At 46.0% G+C, this 21207-nt stretch overlaps 1 long non-coding RNA gene across 1 annotated transcript in view; it reads right to left on the bottom strand.

Annotated features, from left to right (window-relative positions):
- Positions 1-4125: 4125 nt before the first annotated feature.
- LOC125697527 (uncharacterized) overlaps positions 4126-21207 on the bottom strand; it is a 36277-nt gene continuing 19195 nt past the window's right edge. The window contains exons 2-3 of the long non-coding RNA XR_007378835.1: positions 9773-9966; positions 4126-4990 (exon numbers count right to left, since the gene is read on the bottom strand). This is a non-coding gene — a long non-coding RNA (uncharacterized LOC125697527). The remainder of the gene's footprint in view (positions 4991-9772; positions 9967-21207) is intronic.

The raw sequence follows: 21207 nt of genomic DNA, 5'->3' as shown, positions 1-21207 counted from the left end.
GGTACAGCATCCCAGTTGTCTTTGCCAAAAGCTCGGTGCAATCTTGAAATCCAGAATGCCAAGAAAACACCAAGCTATGCTCAAAAACAGTACTGAAAATGTTGCAATGGAATCACAGAACTGCACAACACACCCTTGCTCAGAATAATGTTTTCTATTCTGTCCTCTCTGCCTCAAGGTGCAGACTAAGGAAAGGTGCAGGGGAGGGCAAATGAAAATATTTAAGGCATGGAAAGACACCCATGCAAAGAGAGAGGAGGAAAATCATGGGTACATAATTTAGGGATGGCATGATAGAGGTATATAAAATAATTGGTCTTTTTCTAGTTTGCAGAGCTTTTGCAAACTCAGTGTGCAGCAGTAGGAAGCACAGTGTGTTCTGCACACGGTCTCTGCTTTGACACTCCACTGGAGTCCAAAGAACCCAAAAGCAACTAAATCCTTGTTTTCAGCCCAAAGCAAAGATGGAAGTGAAGCATTTGACCCAAAAACTGTCTCTCTGAGAGAGAGGCTCTTCATGTTCCCAGAGAACATTTTTTGTAAATGCTCTGGTAACTGTTTCAAGCAAAGTCTTTTAAAGAGAATGCGAATTTTAGAGAGATACAAAAGGGCTTGTCTGCCTGAATAGTTGTCAATTTCTTCAATTGTACTGATTGGTCTAATAAAAGGTTATTAGATCTCTCTGTACAAAGTCGCCTCTGTTCAAGAGAGAGCACTTCTGGCACTCTCATGACACCATCCATACTCCAGGCCTTTCTGAGTCGTAGCCTTAGACAAAGACTTGCCATGTGAGGGCTGAAGTGGAAAGGAAAAGAAAAAACAGCCCCGCAGATGACAAAGTCATGAAGAATACAGACAACAAAGGTGCAAGTAAGAATGATCCAAATTAAATGGTGAGGTTCCACATGGATTCAAGAGGCACAAATACCTCACCTGACCTCAGAGCATAATTGAATCACCAAGGACAGCAGTGAAAGCGGAGATCAGCTGGGTGCCAAGTAGTTTGTTCTTGAGGTCTCTGAGCAAGAGAGAGGTCTGCAGTACTGCCAGAGCATCTTCTGTTCGTTTCAGGTTGTGCCAAGGTCCAGAATTAAAAAAAAAAACCAACAAAATGAGACATTTGGAAGAGCTGATGGGAGCAGCAAGGAGGAGAAGCACTGCTGAAAGTGTGGTCATGAGAGCAGACTGTCCTGATGGACCTGGCTGGGAGGGATGGAGACCGGGCGCAGAGAAGCAGCAGGTTTGCACATACATGCTGCTATGTGCATCCCAACCTGACAGCAGCTTGGCCTTGTTAAAATAGAATGAGTTTAGGTTTCATGAAACAATTCCATGGGGTAGTGGTTCCATTTATTTAAAAAAGTCAGTTTTTGGTGTCTGATATTTTGGTGCCGTTTTCTTGGCTCCCCAGTGCATATTTTGCAATGAAGCCTGAGGCAAGCAGAGGGCTGTAAGCCAGGGCAGGTGAGAGCACATGCTGTTAGGACCGGCTGCTATCTCCTGCCCAACACAAGGCTTGAGCAGCTGAGGATACCATTAAGGAACATCACAGCAAACTCACAGCTGAAATGATGACATCTCTTTGGAGCTTCAGAAAGGCAAACCAGCTGGAACTGAATCTCCCTTAAATGAAGAACAAACATGTTGAAATTAACCTAGAAGACAGAAAAGTCATCACCATTTTTGTTATCCAACACTGGCAGCTGGCTTTCCCTAAGACAATGGACAGGCCCTACTCTTTTGGGGATTTCTGACCAATGACCCCAGCTGTGATCCAAAGGGAGGGCTTCAGGAGGGTCAATTATTGGGAAGTTTCAAAGGTGCCACTATGCAACCCAGGGTGTGTAGTAATAAGAGCTCTAGGTGAAGTGGTCAAAGCCAGACTGAAACAAGTGATAGCAATGGCCAATGCTGTAGATTGTGACCCACAGCACCAGTGGAGTTTCTTTGTGGTGAGGGGATTTGCTCTGCTTCCCTCTGAAGCATCCTTCCTCATTCCCAGTGTCACAGATGGGCATCGCTCAACGCTGGATTTGTCTGACTCACTGTCATAGTGAGATTTTTTCATGGTAGTCTGTTTTGCCAGCAGCTTCTTCCTGCAGGAATTTGGCTAGTCAGTGTCAGGGTGAGGCACCACTGTGAGCTTTGGGAGGTGATGCTCTCTTACCACGAACCATCCAGCCCCACAGCTCCAGTGGCCCTTCCAGTTAACTTCTGGGGTTTCACAGTTATTTCCAACCTTCCCTGTTGTTCCAATATGAAAACAGGATGGTTTCTTCCTTTTTGAGCCTTTCCTCCAGCACGGCAGGAGTGGTTCCCTTGATGGCCATGGAGTCGTGGGTTTCCATCAGGAATCAAGCAAGCAGTAGCAGTGTAGGATCAGTCCCTAGTGGGACACAGAGGATGAAGACTTCTTCCCATCTCTGGTTCAGACTCAAAAGACGGAAAGAAAGCTGTCAGTGATATGGCCAGAAGATTCCTCCCAGGAAGTGTTACCTGAGCTAGAAGTTAAGCAACTGGATGTAAACATAAAGTCAATGATGACTTTATGTCAATGACTTTTAAGGCCCATTGATAACAGTAGGCATAGGCTAAGATAGCAGCCTTTTCTAGCTAAGGTTGATTGCAAACGGAGTCACTTAAGGAAACCAATGGCACAGACATATACAGGAAATAAAGGAAGCACAGTGAGACTCTGGTCTGTTGTAGATGACAGCACACCACATCTCTGGAGCAAGTATCTCAGACAGTGAAGGCTAGGAGGAGAGATTATAAAGAGATGCAGTTGATGAACCACACCAAAGCCTGGGTCATTGCAATCTGCAGGGTATAGGCAGGACCCTTTGACTGTCTTTGGAGACTTCTACAGACCTCAGCCCTTCATTAAGCTCATGTGGCTCTTAGGGTAGGGGATTACTTGGTCATGATGTCCCCATCAGAGGGTCACAGGACACGTGGCACAGAAAGGGTGAAGTACATCCCACCAGCTCAGGTAGCACCACCTTCACATGTCCTGCTCTCAGCCTCTTCTCCAATGTGTCCACAATGTAAATCTCACAGTTTCTACGGGTCATTTATTATGACGCCTCTTCTCTACAAGCATAGCTTGTTTAACATAATTTGTCCATTGCCCCAGTCAAGACCCATTATCAATCCTATTGCTCCCAGACATGCAGGAAGCTTACACCCTTCCATTTTGTGGTTACCTTCACCTATTTAATGTTCCCATGACACCCCTTGGACATCTCCAGCTTAGAGAAGACAAATCCCCCAAGCTGCTCTTTTAAGCCCACCATCCTGGCCCCTCTCCCATCCCAACCACCTCTCTGTCACACCATGTACCTATGCAATCCTGAGCCAGACAGCCCATATATTTTCAGAATTAACTCAAACAGCTGCAAACCTTTGCAAAAGTTAACCTGGGTAAAATTGCCTTTTCCACATCTCACTCTTATGCCTTTCTACTGCCACACGGCCGAGCAGAGCGCAGTTATCTTTGAGCAGTACAAATCAGCCTTTTTAGTTCATTTTTTTTAACCACTGCAAGAGGCAGGATTTGGAGATGGATGGCCTGCCATTCTGATCTGGTAGGACAAATCCTCTATTTCTGTGTGCCTATAAAGATTTTAGATCAGAAAAGCATCTTGTCTGAAATCCATGTACACGGTCCATGATCTTTTAATGCTGCTGAGGAGGTAGCACTGGGCAGTATTAAGGCTATAATTCTAAACCTGCTGTACCTGCTAAGCAGTTTCCATATTGTTCCTGTCATATTTGCTACTTGCAACACTTAGCCTGTTGGTGTATTCCTTGCTTTGGGGGTTAACAGTTTGGGTTTTATTCTCGTGAGTGCTGGTGCATTGAATCAGGATGGGGTGCCGTATCAAATATTTCCCAGCACCTCCCAAGTTGTGTCTGCTAATTTGACACTCATTTGGTTCTACTCTTTTTGCCATGAGCCCACATTACTCTGTTGCAGTGGTTTCATGTTTTTTGCCAAGGCTCCAACTCGCGTTGCTCTGCTGGAGTGCATGCAGCCTCTGAAACTGCTCCTCATTTTTATTAAAAGATACTCAAAATGATGCCGGGAGTAGAAGTTTGAGTTAATTACAAATTATTCTCGATTTCACTAGCATTTTATTAACAAATCCACATTAATCCAGTATTAAAGTAGGGCGGGATTATAGGATTTCTCTCATCTGAAGCTTGGAGCAAGGAAAGTCTATAATAAACCCACCTATTCATTTGACACAAAGCTGTTCTATCAAATCTACCCCAACATGTGGCCCACCCCCACTTCCTTGCAACATGCATATGCAATCATATACAATATAAACTGTATATTCTTACCATTAACTAGAATGGATTAAAACCCTCACAAAAACAATCGAGGGTAAAACTGCCCTTCCAGTTCCTCTGGCCTTGGAGATGCTCTTCTTGAGTTATGCAGGTTGTTAGCAGGGCTATTTGTCACCAGCAAAAGAGCTGACCCTACAGCAACCTATTTAATTCCACATATTTAATTGCAAGCAGGATGAGACTAAAGCCAAAGATGCTTCACAAATGGCTGCTGACACCACGAGGTGGGACACACCAGAGGAGAGGAAGGATGTGAGCACATCTGAAGAAATAAGTGGGCAAAGCAGAAGTGTTTCATCTTGATCCCGCCACGGTCCTCAAAATTGTCTCGCAAGTTTCCACAGAAAGGAGCTAGCTAAGGGACTGAAATAGTTTGCTTTAAGATATAATCCCTTTAATAAAATGTGAGGGTCAGAATTTCATGTTGGCAGGGAACATTTTGCTAAATAGGGCATGATGAGTTTGCTGTTCTGCTCCCAGACTGAGCGCTCGTGCTTGCGTGTTACGGTGCATAACACCAGCGTGAAATCGCTGTCTCTGCGGGGCTGATGTGGGCTGATCAGTCTGAGGTGCAGCAGCTCCTGAGCTCTTCTTGTTTTTCTTACTAGAGTGGTCCGTAAGATTTTGTCCCCTGACAGAAACAGACAGAGAAAATGAAGGAAAAACATCAGCTTTCGTAGACTCCTTTAAGCTCAGCCATTGGGGATCCGTGAATATCTGAAGGCTGAAATTATTTCTCTTTATACCTCTAACAACTATCGATTTTTACCCATAGGTTTCTGATGAAATAGGAAGGGGGGATGCTGGTTCCACTGATTCAAAAAGCTGTGTTTTTGCCAAGTCTAGGCACTGTCATTCTCCATTTAGAAGTGACGGCAGGCTTAGGGCTATGCAGAAATGTGCTGCCTCCCAGCAGATCAGCTCTCAAAGAGGCATAGCAGTGGGGATAAGAAGTGGGGTCCTTGGGCTCCTTTTCCAGCATTGCCCTTCCCCACCCTCTCCTGACCCTCCAGCTTCCCCTTACTGCTGGTAGACATCTCTCACCCCTTCCTGGAGAAGGAAACTTCCTCTGCGCCTTCCCATATCGTACCAAGCAAAACCCTTGGTGTCCAGATGCTGTGTGCAGAAGCCTTATCTCCACGACCCCAATACAGGTGCACCATTTCCCATGACCAGGTATGTGTTCTTCACTGAGTGTATATACCCCTTCTTTCAGTGTCTCTTAATATCTGCTGTCCAGGTATATTTTCCCATGAAAACACAACTTAAAGCCATCACCCCTTGTCCTACTGATGTTACCTGGGAGCAGATGCCAACCCCCACCTCACCACAGCCTCTTCTCAGGGAGTTGCAGAGAGCAATGAGGTCTCCCCTGAGCCTCCTCTTCTGCAGACTGACCCATCCCAGTTCCCTAAGCTGCTCCCCATAATACTTGTGCTTCAGCTCCTTCACAACTCCATTCCCCTTCTTTGGACACACTCCAGGGCATCAGTGTCTTCTTTGTAGTCACCTAGCAGCAAGCTACAGACCTCAATGGCCATCAGGAACTGGTGGCTGTGCTCATTTTTCATGTCCAGAAAATCAATGTTCATGCCTGTGGCCATAGCCCAGGGACTTTTGGGATGGATTACCCAGAAGGCTACCTCTTCCTAAGCTGGTTGTGCTGATGTGCCCTCCTTGGTCCTCAGAGCATGGCTCAAAGCCAGTTATCTGCATATCTCCACTTGCTTGCAAAGCCAGGAGTCACGGTAAGCAAAAACGCTGCTCAGCCCCAAAATATGAGATAGCAGGAGATGAACAATGGCTGAATGTTAAGCAGAGGGAGTACATTACCTTCGGTGTGCATCCCTTTCCTAGTTTTAACTCAGTCAGCACTTTACATCAGACCCAGCCTACAAGAGGGCTTCTCCTCCCCGGCTGACAAGCAATGGTGCTTGTATTTGCAATACAAGAACCTCTTGGTGGCATTTTCTGGATGCTTTCAGACAGGCAATCACAAGTCCCTGTACCAAGCATCAACACACAGTGAAGGAGCATTTTCACTTACTGCCTTTTTCCATGGCTAGGCCATAGTGGAACAACCACCAGGAGCTGCTGTGAGTTCTGACGTTCGGCTTTCTTCAATTTATTGTCCATCTTCTCTCCCATCTTCGCTGCAAGCTCAGTGAGCAATTTGGGGATGGGAGATGGGTCCTTTTGGAGCCCTGTAATAATGGGCAATTTGGAGTACAAACAACCCTTTTGTGTCTGTCACTTCAGGAGGCTCTTGATAAAGATGGCTGTGGAGAGGAACTGACATGAATATATGAGATCCCTCCTGCCCACAGCCAGTGCCAAGATCTGAGGCAAAATGCACCATTTGCATCAGGTCCTATTAAGTAAATTAATGTCCTGGAATTTTTTTAAAATAAAAAATGTAGTAAAAAAAAAAAAAGAGGGGCCCAAGGAACTTCTTTTACAAATTAGTCATGATTTGCAAGAAAAATGATGCAATCAAGGGAGCTCCACAACAATAAATGAGCACAATTCATTAAGCAGACTGTTTGCATCATGAAGTTTCTTCTCCCCCACTTCTGCTCTGTCTCCCCTCTAGAGGATTTTCAGCATGGATTGAGATACAGATGCACATGCTCACGTAGCAAGAAGGTAATGCTCCTCAAACTAGCTCTGATTACAGCCCTGGAGGGCAGCAGCATCCAGGGAACCTACAGTTTGCTGCTTGAAGGAGTCAGGAGGGAATGGCAGATCATGCTGTCAGCTTGGACAAGTGGTCTTGAGGACAACATGTAATCACAGAATCATAAAGCTTGCAAAGAGCACTAAGATCACCCAGGCCAACCATCAACCTATGCCTGTGATTGCTTTAGACCACATCCCTCAATGCGACATCTGCCCTCTTCTTGAACACCTCCATGGATGGCGACTCCACCTCCCTCTGGGCAGCCTGTGCCAATGCCTCACAAGAGACGTGGGCCAGGAAAAGGCAGCTTTGGTGGGACCCCACACACAGAAGGAAGGAGACCAGGACATGGTGTCCATGGGACACGCTTCTTGTCTCTTGCTGGTGACACAAGCCCTTCATCCACCATCCCTTCTACAGGCTCCTTCTGAGCTCCCCATAAGCACAGCCAGACTCAACGCCATTAAACAAACCCAAACAACACAACACACAAGCTTTCCAAAAAAGCCAGCCTCCAACCAGCCTGCACTCTAATGCGAGCAGCAGACAAAGCTAAAGAAAAGCAGAGGAGCAGGCGCCCTTCAAGTTAAGCATGTTATTAAAGAATATTCCTTTTTTGAAGTTTGTTGATTTTATTTTTATCATATTTTAGCACAAACCCTTTTCAAGTTATAAATTAAGTAACTGCTGCAGAAGGGTTATGGTGTTGTTGTTGGTTTTTTTTAGATGCATTTCCTATAGAGAGATTTTTTAAGTTTCCAGTACAAAAAAAAATATCATGGAAAGCTGTGTTGAATTATGTGATACATTGAAATTAAAATGAAATTCCAAATTATCTTGCAGTCAGGGGCTGATGTGGACTGAGTGATAATAAATAAAGGTTAAAAGGACATTGGCAAGTCTTTTTTCATGGCTTTCAATTTTTCCCCTCCCTGTTGTTTGTAAAAACCTCTTAGAAGATTAAAAATAATATTTCTTTCCCTATTGATTTTTTTTTTTTTCTTTTTCCACATTTGAAAACAGCATTTATTTATTTTCTGTGTTTCTAATGGAGCTGGGATTAATGTGGATTTATTTGTTCTCTGCTTGGCTAGTGCCTTGGTCTCACAGAGAGACCAGCGTGGCCCTGGGAAGGGTGCTCATCAGTGGGACAGCACCAAACGTTCATCAAAGGCTTGGTCAGGGGCTGAGGTCATCCATAAATATGTTGACCTCAGAGCCACCACCCAAAAACTCAGCTTGTTTTCTTTGGGTATGCAATCAGAGATGCACACAGGTCCAAAGGCTCCAACCAGGAGATGCCGTCCACTTCTGAATGGAGGACTTGGGAAAACACTTGGTGGGAGATGAGTCTTCTAATCCCCCCCCCCAGGTACATGGGAGCTGATTGCCATGCCCTTGGCCAGGATCTGGCTTGTCCTTCCACTTGAGAGCCCATGGGGTGGCCTCATCTTCTCAGAGGTGCCACAGAGCTCAGTGCATCACAGCCCACATGATATAGCAGTGCTAGGAGACGTCCCATATGGGGATCAGAGCTGGGGTGGAAGTGTGGCCTGGCTCCTCCTGCATCAAGCAGGGAGCTGCCCAAGCCAGGTTGCAACTCTCACCACAGACACTGAAATTATCCATCCCCATCGGGTTTTAATTTCAACTGGGGGAAGCAGGAAGCTCCAATGAAGCTTCAGGCAGCTCAGCAGAGACCTCTGCTCTTTGTGCAGCAGCAGTGCAACAGCACAGCAGCCACGTGGCTGCCCAGGCGTGGGCTGCAGGATGTGCTAATGCCTTTATATACATCAGAGTTGCAGTCCACAGTGATGTTTGCACTAGTGGTTTTCCTCATGAAAAGCCTACAGCAGCATTAGGGGGGTTGGAGGCGGGCGATAAGAATATTAGATGTTATTCATGGCCATAATCAGAAGGGAGAATGGAAGGATTGGGACGGCTTACCTTGGAGAGAGGGACAGTTCTGCCAAAGCTACTGAGAATAAAAATTGTCAAGGAAAAGAGAGACAGATCTCAGTTCTTTGCCTCTGAAAAATGAGAATATTTTTTGTGCTGTCAGCTCTTTACCTGTGGAACTCACTGCCACAAGATAGTAGTCAGCACCTGCTCCAGCATCAGAACCACGTCCCCAGAGTCAGCTCCAGGGGAACCAGCTCTTGCCCTTCTCAGAGCGATATGGGTGTTCTTGTGACCCAGCCTGGTGAGGGACATACCATACAGAGAACCTGAGCCTGTTTTCCCCATCAGTCTCAACACTTTGTTGGGAAGGTGGTATAATATGAACAGTTATCAAGGTAGCTCTTTGTACATCCGCATCGAGGGGAATACTACAACTGCCTGCAGAGGGTTTATAGGCCAGGGCAGGCAGTGTTGGCTTCGTGCCATTTGAGATCTTAAATTGCAGGAGATCCCGGGTCTGAGGATGGAGAACAGGAGCTCGGAGGCACCTGCCCCTGTGGGCAAAGCGGTCACTGCTCTTTGCTGCTGCTTTGGCTGGGAGCACCCCACGCTTGGGGCAGAAAGGCTGGGCTTGCAGATGTGGTGCAGGCTGAGGGTGCCAGAGATGCAGCTGCCTTTGGCCAGCGGTAAAACAAAAGCTATTAATGCCTCTGGTTCGGGCTGTAAGCTCTTTAGGAAGGAGAGATCCTGCCAAGATGCATTTGTGTAACCAAATGAAGGCAGTGAAAACGTAGACCTCCCCAAAAAACACCAACAAAACTGGTAACGTACCGACCCCAAGAGATGGTCCTGAGCTTTGATTCCCTGTGACCGCTCCCTGCGATGGCAGCTGGTGCTTTAGGGGCAGCAGAGCGCTGAAAAAGGATGCTGAGAGCTGGACGGGTTCCTCGCTTTGATACGCACAAAGACTCCCAAAGACCTCTGCTCCACTCCCCAGTGTTTGCAATGAGCAGAAGGCGTGTTTCCTAAAAAAGAGAAGAGGGAAAGGCAGGGCAGCGGCGTCTCGCTGGGGAATGGCAGTAAATTCAGCTCCCTGAGTCAGTGTGTTGAAAGGAAATACCCACAGGCAACGGGGATGTGAGCAGCTTCACCGAGACTCCTCTGAATCCCTGCAGGAGACGCACAGGGAATGTGCAGGGTCTGTACACAGGGTTATTTTGGGGGAGGAAAAAAAAGGGAGTTCACCAAACCCCTCCCAATTTCCGGGTCTGTGCTGGTAATAGCAGCAACAAGTACAAAGCCTGCTTGGCTCCCAACTCCAAAGTTTCGCCCGAGCAGACTTTCTTATCGCTCTGCCTACAATGCGTGTGATACTTTATTAGCATCTTCCGCAGTAATCCCAGCAAAACTGAAGCAAAAAAAAAGTGTCAGATCAAAAGGGGGAGCATGAAAGCGGGCGGCTAAGCAGGTTGCTGGGATGCTAATGATTGCTTCCCTCATTCTCTGAGTGTCACACACAACATCTCTAAGCCCGGCGCAGCGCGTAAGCCACACAAATAGCCATATTTGTTAACATTCATGTGACTCTTTCGTCTGAGCTGCATTTCCTTGAGTACACCACAATGAAGAGTTTCTTTTAATAGGGATCAACCGGGGAAAAACAACTGTGAGGGACTTTTCTCTCCCTCTCCCTCCTTCTCTCTCTCTCTCTCACTCCCTCTCTCACTCTCTCTAAACCTTTTACACTGCGGTTGAACAAGCCTCTGGATAAAGACTTTATCCAAAAACCCCCTCTTTAAAGTTATTTCAAATTTCTCTGCAAGGCTTTCAGAAATCTGTTTGTTTGAGGGCAGAATTAGATGTGACCGGCGTTTTATTGTGACATAAAACCATATTTCTTCCCTGGAAGATTAAAAAATAAAATCGGTTAATAAGAAAAGCTGTCAGCAACAGAAAATGGCTGACATAATCCGTTTATCCTCCGAGCAATAAAGATATTGGTCCTTGGGAGTCTATCCTCTCTCTCATGTTATTTCGCCCAAAACATTATCTTCCCAGCATTCTGATGGATTAAGAAGTCATATGGGAGATAGCAGGGAAATGACAGATACAAAAAAAATAATATCCTTTCATTTCCCCTCCTCCCCGCACTCTCTCTCTCCCTCTTTCTCTCCGGTTTTCTCCCCAGCCCCTCCTTCCCCTGCCTCCCTCTCTCTCTTTTTCAGTGTCCCCTTGGAAAAGTGGTCCACCTGCTTCTTCCCAGCATCCCAGCAGTCTGGGGAAGTCCCACGAGGCTGACTCCAGCCTGGAGAAGTGACACAGGACTTCTCCTCATCCCCACTTGCACATGTGGATGCTCACGGCTCAGCACCATTCAATATCTTCATAGGAACTACCAAACCCCATCTGCCTACCGGCTCTTGGCCACCATCTCTGCATTTTTTTTTCTCAATTCTTTGCCCCTGAGCAATTTGCTGGAGGAAGAGAGAGAAAATCTGCTACCAGGTTTGAGTGAAGCAAAGCTGGGGTTCATTCTTGGGCTTTGGTGATGAAATCTATGGACGGGAGAGGGCTCTGGTCTTTGGAAAAGTCCTCATCATATTCATGACAATCTTCTTCATGCTCTGTCCTGGCGAAGCAGAGCCACCGTGGAGGTCATCTCCACACTACATGAGTGAGCAGTCCTGATGGCCTCATTCTTGGACTTATGGCATGGTCTCTCTGTCTACCTGTCCATCTCCAGAGGCCACTGGAGGCAAAACCTGACCCAACACTGAGCTCCAGGGACTCAGACACACGGCTTTGAACCTTGATACCTCCCAGCACTCTGTGTCCATTTGAGTAAATTCTGCATTTCTCCTTCTCTCAGAGACTGAGAAGCCCCCTCCAGCCCACCAGCCCATGTCCCACCATGGCTCTTTTAGACCAGGGTTTGCTCCATCATCAGAACAAATGTCAGAAAGTGCTTTGGAGGTGCAGGGCCCAGGGCTGGGAAGGAGGTGAGATGTCATCTAATCCCTCCAGGAAGAGATCATGCAGGTCTAAAGCAACCCTGAAGGATGCTCATCTAACCTTTTCCTAAACGCTGGAGACTCCACAGCCTCCTCAGGAAATTTATTCCAGTTCTTCACTACCCTTAGCACCAGAGTGTTTTTCTGAGCACCCGACTTAAATCTTCCATGCTGCAATTTAGGGCTCTTACTTCTCTTCCTATCCCCTGCAGATGTGAAGAACAATTTATTGTCTTCCTCTTTTCAGCAGCCTCTCAGCTAGCAGAAGGCTATCCGGAGAGGAAATGAGCAGGAGGAATGATCTCTTTCCCCCCATCCTGTCTCCTTCTCCTCAAGAGGAGGGCCAGTCCTGGCTCTTGCAGCTTTTCCTAAAAGGGAAGGTTTTCTACATATACACCTCTCTTCTGTGCTGAGCAGAAGTGAGTTGACCCCCACCCGGCTCTATGTGCTGCTTCCTGCAGACATGACTGAGGAAGATCTCAAGCCAAAATGCATTAAAATGGAGGTTATAAAGAAAAGAATATGTCGCTTGCTCTGACAAATTCCACCGAAATTTTCCTCTCTTTTCTATTCTCTTCAGCACTCTTGCATTTTGTGAACATCTTTAATGCTTTCCCTCTGCTTTTCTTTGGCAGATTTTGTGTCATTTGGTGGATTATAAAGGATGCATTGTCATCTTTTTGCACGCTGCTTACCCAGCACTGGGGTTGGGTTATTCACCCATGAATGTTCCCAGATCTGTCCACCTGTCTCACACCCAGAGATGTCCTCCTTTTGCAAACTATGTTTTTGAATGAAAAATAGATGTACTCATGATAAAAGGCAAAAGTTCAAGATCTGCTGTTTTACCAAAAGAATATAGTCAGTTGTGATGCCCATTAAGGTTGCAAAGGTGTAGCCTGGATCATGGGTACAGTTCTCCCATAGCACCGTGTCTCTTGAAGAAAGCAATTTGCTTTCTTCTGGCAGCACTCTCTTCCTTTTTGGAGAGAAGACCTCAAGCTGAAACTTGCTCCTCCTTAACTCCATCTACCACTTGTGTGCCAAACCCAGACACGATCGGGGGTTCAAAAGCATTGTTTCCGCTATGGGGCAAACTAAGCAAAGAGGAGCATAGAGATCCTTTCCCAAAAGCTGGCAGATCATTGGAGGGATTGTCAAGGGTGAAGAATCACCGGGAGCAAATACATAAGAAAGTGGAAAAATACAGAACAGCAGACATCTGCCTATCAGCACCAATTCAGGTAGCTCTCCTGGGAAGAGGTCGCACTGATTACCCAACAAACAGAGGCTGTTGGTGCAGGGATGGAGGGAGATGAGGATATTTACTTCTAGCTGAGCAAATTTGTCAACAGCCTGTAAAACACATGATTACTACGGAATTACATGTATTTACACTTGGTGCTTATTCTTATTCTTATTTAAAATATACATATTCTCTAGGGTTGGATTCCGATGAAAAGCAAGGATTAAAAATAAGAAACAAAATCAGGATTCAGTAGCAGCCGAACATAGCACATATTAATGTAAGGGACAAGAATTAAATCGAGGTAGCATAACATTCAATAGGCTAAGATTCAGAGGGTAGAAGCCAAAATCACAGCCCTGAAGAGCCCTCAGATCTGTGTGCTCTTCAATCTGAACGGTTGAACACTCTCCAATCCTCCTTCACAGCTTATGGCTTCTAGATCCCCAACGGGCCTCATTGGTCTAATTTTGGGTTGCGTGTAACTACTAGATACACCACTTTACGTCTCATGTCCCTTTCCTTCGTGTTACTGGATGACTCTGACAATGATACATTGACACCTTACTTCTCAAAATGTTCAGAAACCAATGGAAGCAAACTGTGTGAGTGCTTTGTCGTAGTAGAAATGAGAAGAAGAAAGCAGAAAGGCTTCATAAATTCAGGAGTACCAGTGTGCAGTGGGATGAATTCAGATGATGGCATCCTTATGGATGCTCCGTGATTGAAAGCACTGTGATTTGGTGACATACCACCCCCTTTGGTACAACTGAAGAAGACAGCATGATTGGGAGAGTCAGATTTAGTGTCAGGCTACCCCTCTGTGACTTTGCCTTCTGGGACATTGGACATCTCTTTCAGACACTGCTCAGCACAGTAGTGCCTGCAAACAGCCCCACCAAGACAAGACTACCCTGTTGGGAGGTGCTCTGAAGGCAAATGCTAGAAAACCAGCCCTGCCTAAAAGATACCAGCAGAAGCAGATGTGTAAAGACTTGGAGATCGTGCAGAGACTCGGAGAGTAGACTGGTAATAACCCTGGCAGCACCAGCATCTCACAAGCTGCACACTGGTTCCCAATTTGCTACTATTGCCCCATCTCAGGCCATGGGTAGATGCTGTAAAGACTAGCTCCCAATCTCACCCTTTCCCAAAGCTCCAAATAATTGGGCTAACCTGAAAATGGCCCTGACCTTCAGCATTTCCATCTCTGCTGATGGCTAACGGCACCCCACAACCGCAGAGCTGTTGGCACAGGCACAAGAGACAGCAAAGGAGAATGGAGAGGAGGAGACGCAGACACACACTTACACACGCTCACAGGGATAAAAAGGATAACTGGATCCATGAAAATAAGCCAAGCACTGCCATCGTCGGTCTAAATGCAGATAAGTATTGTACTGAAAACAAAGATTACTTGTACTTTGTAGATAGAGACGTGTTTTGTTACAGGATGCTTTGTATGGAATTGGGTCACAGCAGAATATGAGCCAACTCCCCCTCCCGCCCGCCTCCTCCCAACCTCCCTCTCCGCCTGCCTATCCTTTGAATCTGGAGCCAAATCTCAAGGGTAACAGAGTAGAAATTGCTACAGTTTTGCCGTTTTCCCTTGGCTGGGATTTGCTTTTCATTCGTGGGGCAATACTCGTGCCTCTCTGCCATTCATCTATTAATTAATGTCATTGATTATTAGCTGCTCCCTCTCAGCCTTGTGTTTTCAAACCTCTGGAGGGAGAGGGGGAGGTGAGACGTATCCAAAGGATGCCCAATTCAAGTGACAAGGGAAGCACCAAAGCTTTGTTATCCTCCTTGCTAATCCCACCCCACTGCCATGTCCTCGTCCACTGTTGCACGTCCTCCACCGTCATACGTATGCTAGGCCCATCGTGATGGTATGTGATCATCTTCTTCTCTCACCCTACAAAGCAAAGCATCTGTTTTTGTCCTTTCAGTATTCTTTTGCTCAGAAAAAAAAAGCCATATACCCACACCACTTATGGATCCTGCCACATGTCCTGCCCTTTGCAGCTATTACGGATGCAACTTCATTTCTTGGGCACTGCCTACTGCACGGCTGAAACTTATCAACATCCCAAAGTTCATATCCAAGATCTTGGACACTGAAAGTCCTTCGGTATCCCTAAGGCTTTTCTAGGACTCATTCAAGACATGACACCTGAGATCTAAGTATTCCCAGAAACCTGCCCCTTACATGCAAAACCCACTTTTTCCATATTTCCATAGTTTGGTTCTGGATGTCGGCAGACCTTCAGAGAAAATTTGTTAGCTACAAAAACCACAGCAGAAAAATGATGCCCACGACTAGAACTATCAGCACTCGAGATCTCTTGGGAATACAAAATATTTTGATTTCACAGAACAGAAGGAAATATTTTGCCTTAACATGCATTGGATGCTCATTGGCATTGCTGTACTAGAATGTGAGTGCTGGTCGCTGTGTAATCTACTTATAAGAAGCCAAAATTTCAATGGTACAAGGTGGCAATTCATAAAATCAGAGAATAGAATCACAGAACATCCCAAGTTGGAAGGGACCCAAAAGGATCATTGAGTCCAACTCCTGGACTTCATTCATGCATGCTTGCATTTGGTTGCATTTCCACCATTCTTGTGGTCTGCTCTAAGCTAGATCTACAGTTCCTTTCAGACAGATGCCATCTAAACCAGACCAAGTCATGTAGCATCTCCAAGACTTCTCCCATATGTAGGAGGTGACTCCCAGGTTGCAGCACAACCAACTCCCATGGCAACACCAAGTCTTCAGGCCTCATCCCACACTGCTGCAGAGCCAGGAGAGCCCTTTCCTGAAGGATAGGCACTTTGGGTGGGACACCGCTAACCATCATTTTGTAGGCCAAGATGGAAAGTCAATGAGTACTGTGTTTAAAATCCACCGTGTTTTTAGCAGCTCATGTGACATATGGGCCAGTCTGGACCCTCCCCATCTCTACAGAAAAGCCAGATAGCAAAGATGTCATTCCTTGAAGCTCCGAGGATTTAAAGAGTCACCCAAGCATTTTCTCAAAGGGTTTTTTATTCCGCAGTGCTGAGTCAGGGCTCACTTCCCCCCGCCCACCGCAATTCACTCACGGCCAGATCCAGCCCCCACCAGAGCTGATGAATCCCACATCGAGGAGAGAGACGCCACGACGTGGTGCAGCATAAAGTTTTTATCTGTGCTGGTCGGGAATGAGGCGCATAACTCACCGGCGCCGTTGCCACTTGTGAGTAATGCGCCCATTCTGCACTCCAGCGGATAAAACCTTTATGGCCCAGCGCAGCACCGGGTTTTACATCTAATATATGCACCACCATAATGACGAGCACTGAAAACCTGTTTTTTTAACCTGTTTTCTCCCCCTTCTTTCTCCTCCCCGCTCTTGAATACCCCTCCGTGTCTGCTTCGTGGTGCTTTGCTTCTGCTTTGTCAACTGCCTGGGGAACCCGCTCCATCGATATTCTGGACAAGGTTTTGATTTGGGGGAAAAAAAAAAAATAATAATAAAAAAAAAAAAACCCACAGAGTGAGCGGCATAATTTAAAAATCAAAGAAATTCATTTCAGTAGTAAAAGGTTAACAGCCTTTAGGAGGAACACTTTTTAATCACCCACGTCTAGACTCTATCACTCGAATCACCGGCAGCAGGAGTGAAATATGGCTAAGCCCCCGTCACCAAACAGCACCTAAAGACTGTTGTATTTAATCATGTCTGTGCACTAGTTATGGATTTTCATTATGATTCCCGATGCTGTTGCGCTGTGTAAAATATTAATATCCATAGTAATGATGCATGAAGCTTGGAGTGTAATTTCTTCACTCTCCTTGTCTGATATTAAATTGTTACCACTTTATCATTTGTGTAGAACTGCACGTTTCAATTAATCTTTCCGTATCAGCAGCCCTGATTAATATAGATCATGATTCATAAGCTTATCGTCACTATAGTTTTAACAGATCATTTATAAAGATCTTAAATTTCAGGGCCTGGGAGGCGCAGCCACTCCGTCCAAGGCTTTTCTCCCTTCCTGCTCCAGCAGGTTTCTCCATTCAAACAACTAATTCCAGCAGAGAAAATTAGCCAGATAAAAATAAAGCGTGCCTGATTATTTCTCTGAACTTTACTGGGAGCTCCCCGTAAACTTTCTCCCTCTTTGCTTCATAGAGTAGAATGTGCATGACTGGAGGCTCTCAGCAGCTTTGGGCTTCCCCCCCGTGCCCAATCAACTGGTCGTGGTCTTCTCCATCCCCATGGAGAAGGTTGGTCACAGCGTGCACACGCATCAGCTCTTGTCGGACAAGGTGCAATGCAGGCACTGCAGTGCACGGCACAGATGTTTGCCTTGAAAATGAATGGCTACACACAGCAGCACCTGCTGAGCTGGGGATGGATAGGTAGCATCCCACTTGGGGGAGTGCCCATCTCTTTCGGGACACTGTTATAATCGTAGTAATGAAGAACAGCAACCAATTAGTCACTTTTTAGTGGATAGAGTTGGAAAAGACGCATTAGATAGTTTAAAACATCCATCAAAGGTCCCTGTCTAGCTTTCTGTACATTCTCCGGGGCTTTGTCAAGCGATCTTAAGTGTCTCAAATAATGGAGAGACTCAAGAGACTATTTAAAATCCTAATAGATGCTATTTTTTTCCTACTTATGTATTTCCCTTCCTGACAGTCCCAGAATTCCTAGGTACAGCCCCCCGTTCAGATCTGCAAAGGACATGGGATCACACCAGGAGGAACAGCTCTGAGAACACCACTGGGGACCACCGTAAAGCCATAGCAGGGGCAGCAAAGGGGCATTTTAAATCTCTGCTGTTTTCTCCCTCGGTTCTGTGCCAGTGATGCCAGCCCTACGCTGAGCGCAACCAGCCGCTGAGAGCATCGCTCCCAGGAACCAAGCTGCCATCCTCCTCCTCCATTCCCAGGGTAGGATGCTCTCCCTTCTGTCTCTCACCCCTCTCACGAAACGGGCACCATTTGGAAATACGGTGATGTTTTATTAACCTCCTGCCCTACCTGACTAACAAGGGGAAGGCAAAAACCTCAGGAAGTATACAGCCGTATCTGAAATCTATACAGCAAGACAGATCTGGCTGGAGCAGTCTTTAGGGCATATATACATTACCAGGCTACAGTGAAATATGGCCTGAAATTTGTCTCCAAAGATGAGATAATGTAGCCGCGTTAACAGCTGCAACTGTCACTTTCGAGTGAAGTAGTGGGTATTGTGTTGAGTACATTTGCAGGGCAATTTTCCAGTTGGAATAAAAGGCTTTCTGAGCTGAATTTTGCTTGGTTTTTATCCATCCATCTGAGGTTATTTTTATATATATATTATACAAATATTGACTGGTTCTGAGGGCAATAGAGGTAAAATATCGCACCAGGAAAGAAAACAGTTCCCAAGTCTCTCTCTATATATTTTGGCCTCAGCTATAGGCTGAGGGCAGTATATGCCATTTCTCCCCTCTGGGTATGAAATTTTACTGCTTTTGCTTCTTAGCTATTTTATTATCCCTTTGTATGTTTGTAAAGAAGAAAGAGATAGGGTAGTGCTGGACTTGGAGGCTTTTGCACAAAGCAGTGTGCTTCAGGAGTTTTGCATGAAGCATGAATTTGCTCTGCCAGGATCTGCGCTTTGAATGTGCTGCATTAAATGCAGATAGATATCGTTCCCCGTGTTTCGTTTGGTTTTGTTTCTTCAAATACAAACACGATACAATGAATTGCCACAATGATTTGGCACAGGAGTTCCAGCAGAGATCAGGGCACCCGCTGTCCCAAGCTCTCTGAAATACATTCTAGGTAGCTTAGGTAAGAGGCAATTTGTGCATGCTACAGAAAAGCTGTGGCGGTTTAAGGCAGTGCAGGCTTTTAGTGGCAGCACTGCAAACACTGCCAGATCTAACTGCTTGCCTCCCCTCTAGCTTTGTCACCGTGTTAATGTGTGGCATGGCAGAGGTGGACCCTTTGGATGCCCACTGGGTGCAACAAGAACGCCTCCTTATGAAATTTGTCTCATACAGCTTGGATAACCTCTCGTGGATGAGAACTCTGAAGATCCTAGCAGCAAATACAAGCACCAGGGGAGGAGCATAGAATCATAAACTCATGGAATCACTTAGGTTGGAAAAGACCCCTAAGATACACCAAGTCCAACCCCAACCCACCCCACCATTCCCATTGACTATATCCCTCAGTGCCACATCTCCACAGCTCTGAACACCTCCAGGGACAGCGATTCTTCCAACTCCCATGTGAACGGAGGACCTTGGCACAGCAGCAGTGGGAGGGTGCAGTGATAGGAGAACCAGTAGACAGTTCCTCATCACTCTGGATTTGGGCTGTTTGAGACCCTGCAGATCCCCCCCATACTTGTTGTGGCCTTAGAGGAGGCAAAGCAGAGCACCTGTCTTGTAGGCCCCAAGAATCAGACACAGAGAATCCTTTTACCACCAGAGACACCATAGATTGGCCACTGCAGAGCTGCAGTGCAAAGGCCACCCAAACCATGACCCCATAAAGAGATCAGTAATCCCACAGCAGCGCCGGTTATGGAGCAACCAGGGCATATCAAGAGAAAACAAATCACCGGTGGCACCTATAGCCACGTGCAGAAATTAGAGAGTCTGACTATAAGGTCACAATAAATCAGTGCGCTGACAAGGAGATCTACCCTTTGTCCAGGGCAGAAGATTTATCTGTGACCCTACACAGGGGCATTTCTTTCCTGATTTGTTAAATGCTGAGCAGAAAATGGAGTTAGATCAGGTGCCTGATGAGTACCTGATTGCAGATGCCCATGCCCAGCCCAACGCCTGCACTTTCTCCCCTGCACACACACACTCTTGTTTGCAGGATGCTGTAGTATACTTAAAGAGAGTTCCTATTTCTCTTCCTGTGATGGACTGGCTTCTGTAGAACTATGTTTTGAGGTTTGTCTTCTTGATGACATTTTAATCAGAGGGTTCTTTGCCTCAAAATGCCGACCGGTCCTGAGCATTGCCTACGTGCTGGGAAACCAATGGGATGGCCATTGGTGAGAGGGGGGCAGAGAAGGGGAGAGCCTGCATTGGCTTGTCCAGCCAGGAAGTCCAGGCTGTCCACTTGAACAGACAAGCCACCAGGACATCACATTCACCCTGAAATGCTAAGCCACGTTTTCTCCTTCACCTCTCCAGCCAAACCCTACAGACACCCATGGCCTACGCATAAGGGAGTTATGGGTTCTCTTTATGAAAGCACTGAACTCAACTAAAACCATGCTGCCATCCCGTTTACACAGCAACAAGCAACATAGACAGTGGCAGTTGCAAAAGGCATTGCAGGAAATAATCAAATAACTCACTTTGACACTGCTTTACAGGCCCTGAACTCATTCACCAAAGGTTTCGGTTCTCCATTTTTTCCCCTATCTCACCACTAAATTATTCCTTAACTGACTATTGTGGCGATTTGAGGAACTTTTGACATATAAATGCAAACATGCCCATAAATTTCACAGTAAAAACTTAACATGAGAAGCCTGCATAATCACAAACAGTAAATATTTTGCTGTAGCAGTGGTTCATATGGGAAAAAATTAGCATTTCACTCTGGTTTGGCCCAAATGTTTTGATTTCCTTGGAGGTCGTTGGGAGTTGGTTTTTTTGGTTTGGTCTCCTGTAATATAAATAATAGTGTAGCCAGATGCTGGGTATGTAAACACACGGCTGATGAGCAAAGGGATGTGAAGGATAACGTTCATCATCTTTACAACACTGGGAAACAAGGCTACTGTTTTTTAAGTGTATAGAATGCATAGAATAAACCAAACATCAAAACCTAGCGGGGTCATAGTCTGCCTGTGATCATGGGAATGGTGTGGAGTGACTGGTGTAGCTTGTCTGCAACGTCATCTCACAATCTTGAGCTTTTCTGTATGTGTATCTTGCACTATTTTTATGGTCCTCAGTTTCATGGACCAAGTCAGGTCCACCGAATT

Source organism: Lagopus muta, chromosome 9, assembly GCF_023343835.1.
Source record: "Lagopus muta isolate bLagMut1 chromosome 9, bLagMut1 primary, whole genome shotgun sequence".
Taxonomy (NCBI): domain Eukaryota; kingdom Metazoa; phylum Chordata; class Aves; order Galliformes; family Phasianidae; genus Lagopus; species Lagopus muta.
Note: the sequence above shows the minus strand (reverse complement) of the source record. Positions and strands in the feature narration are given on the sequence as shown.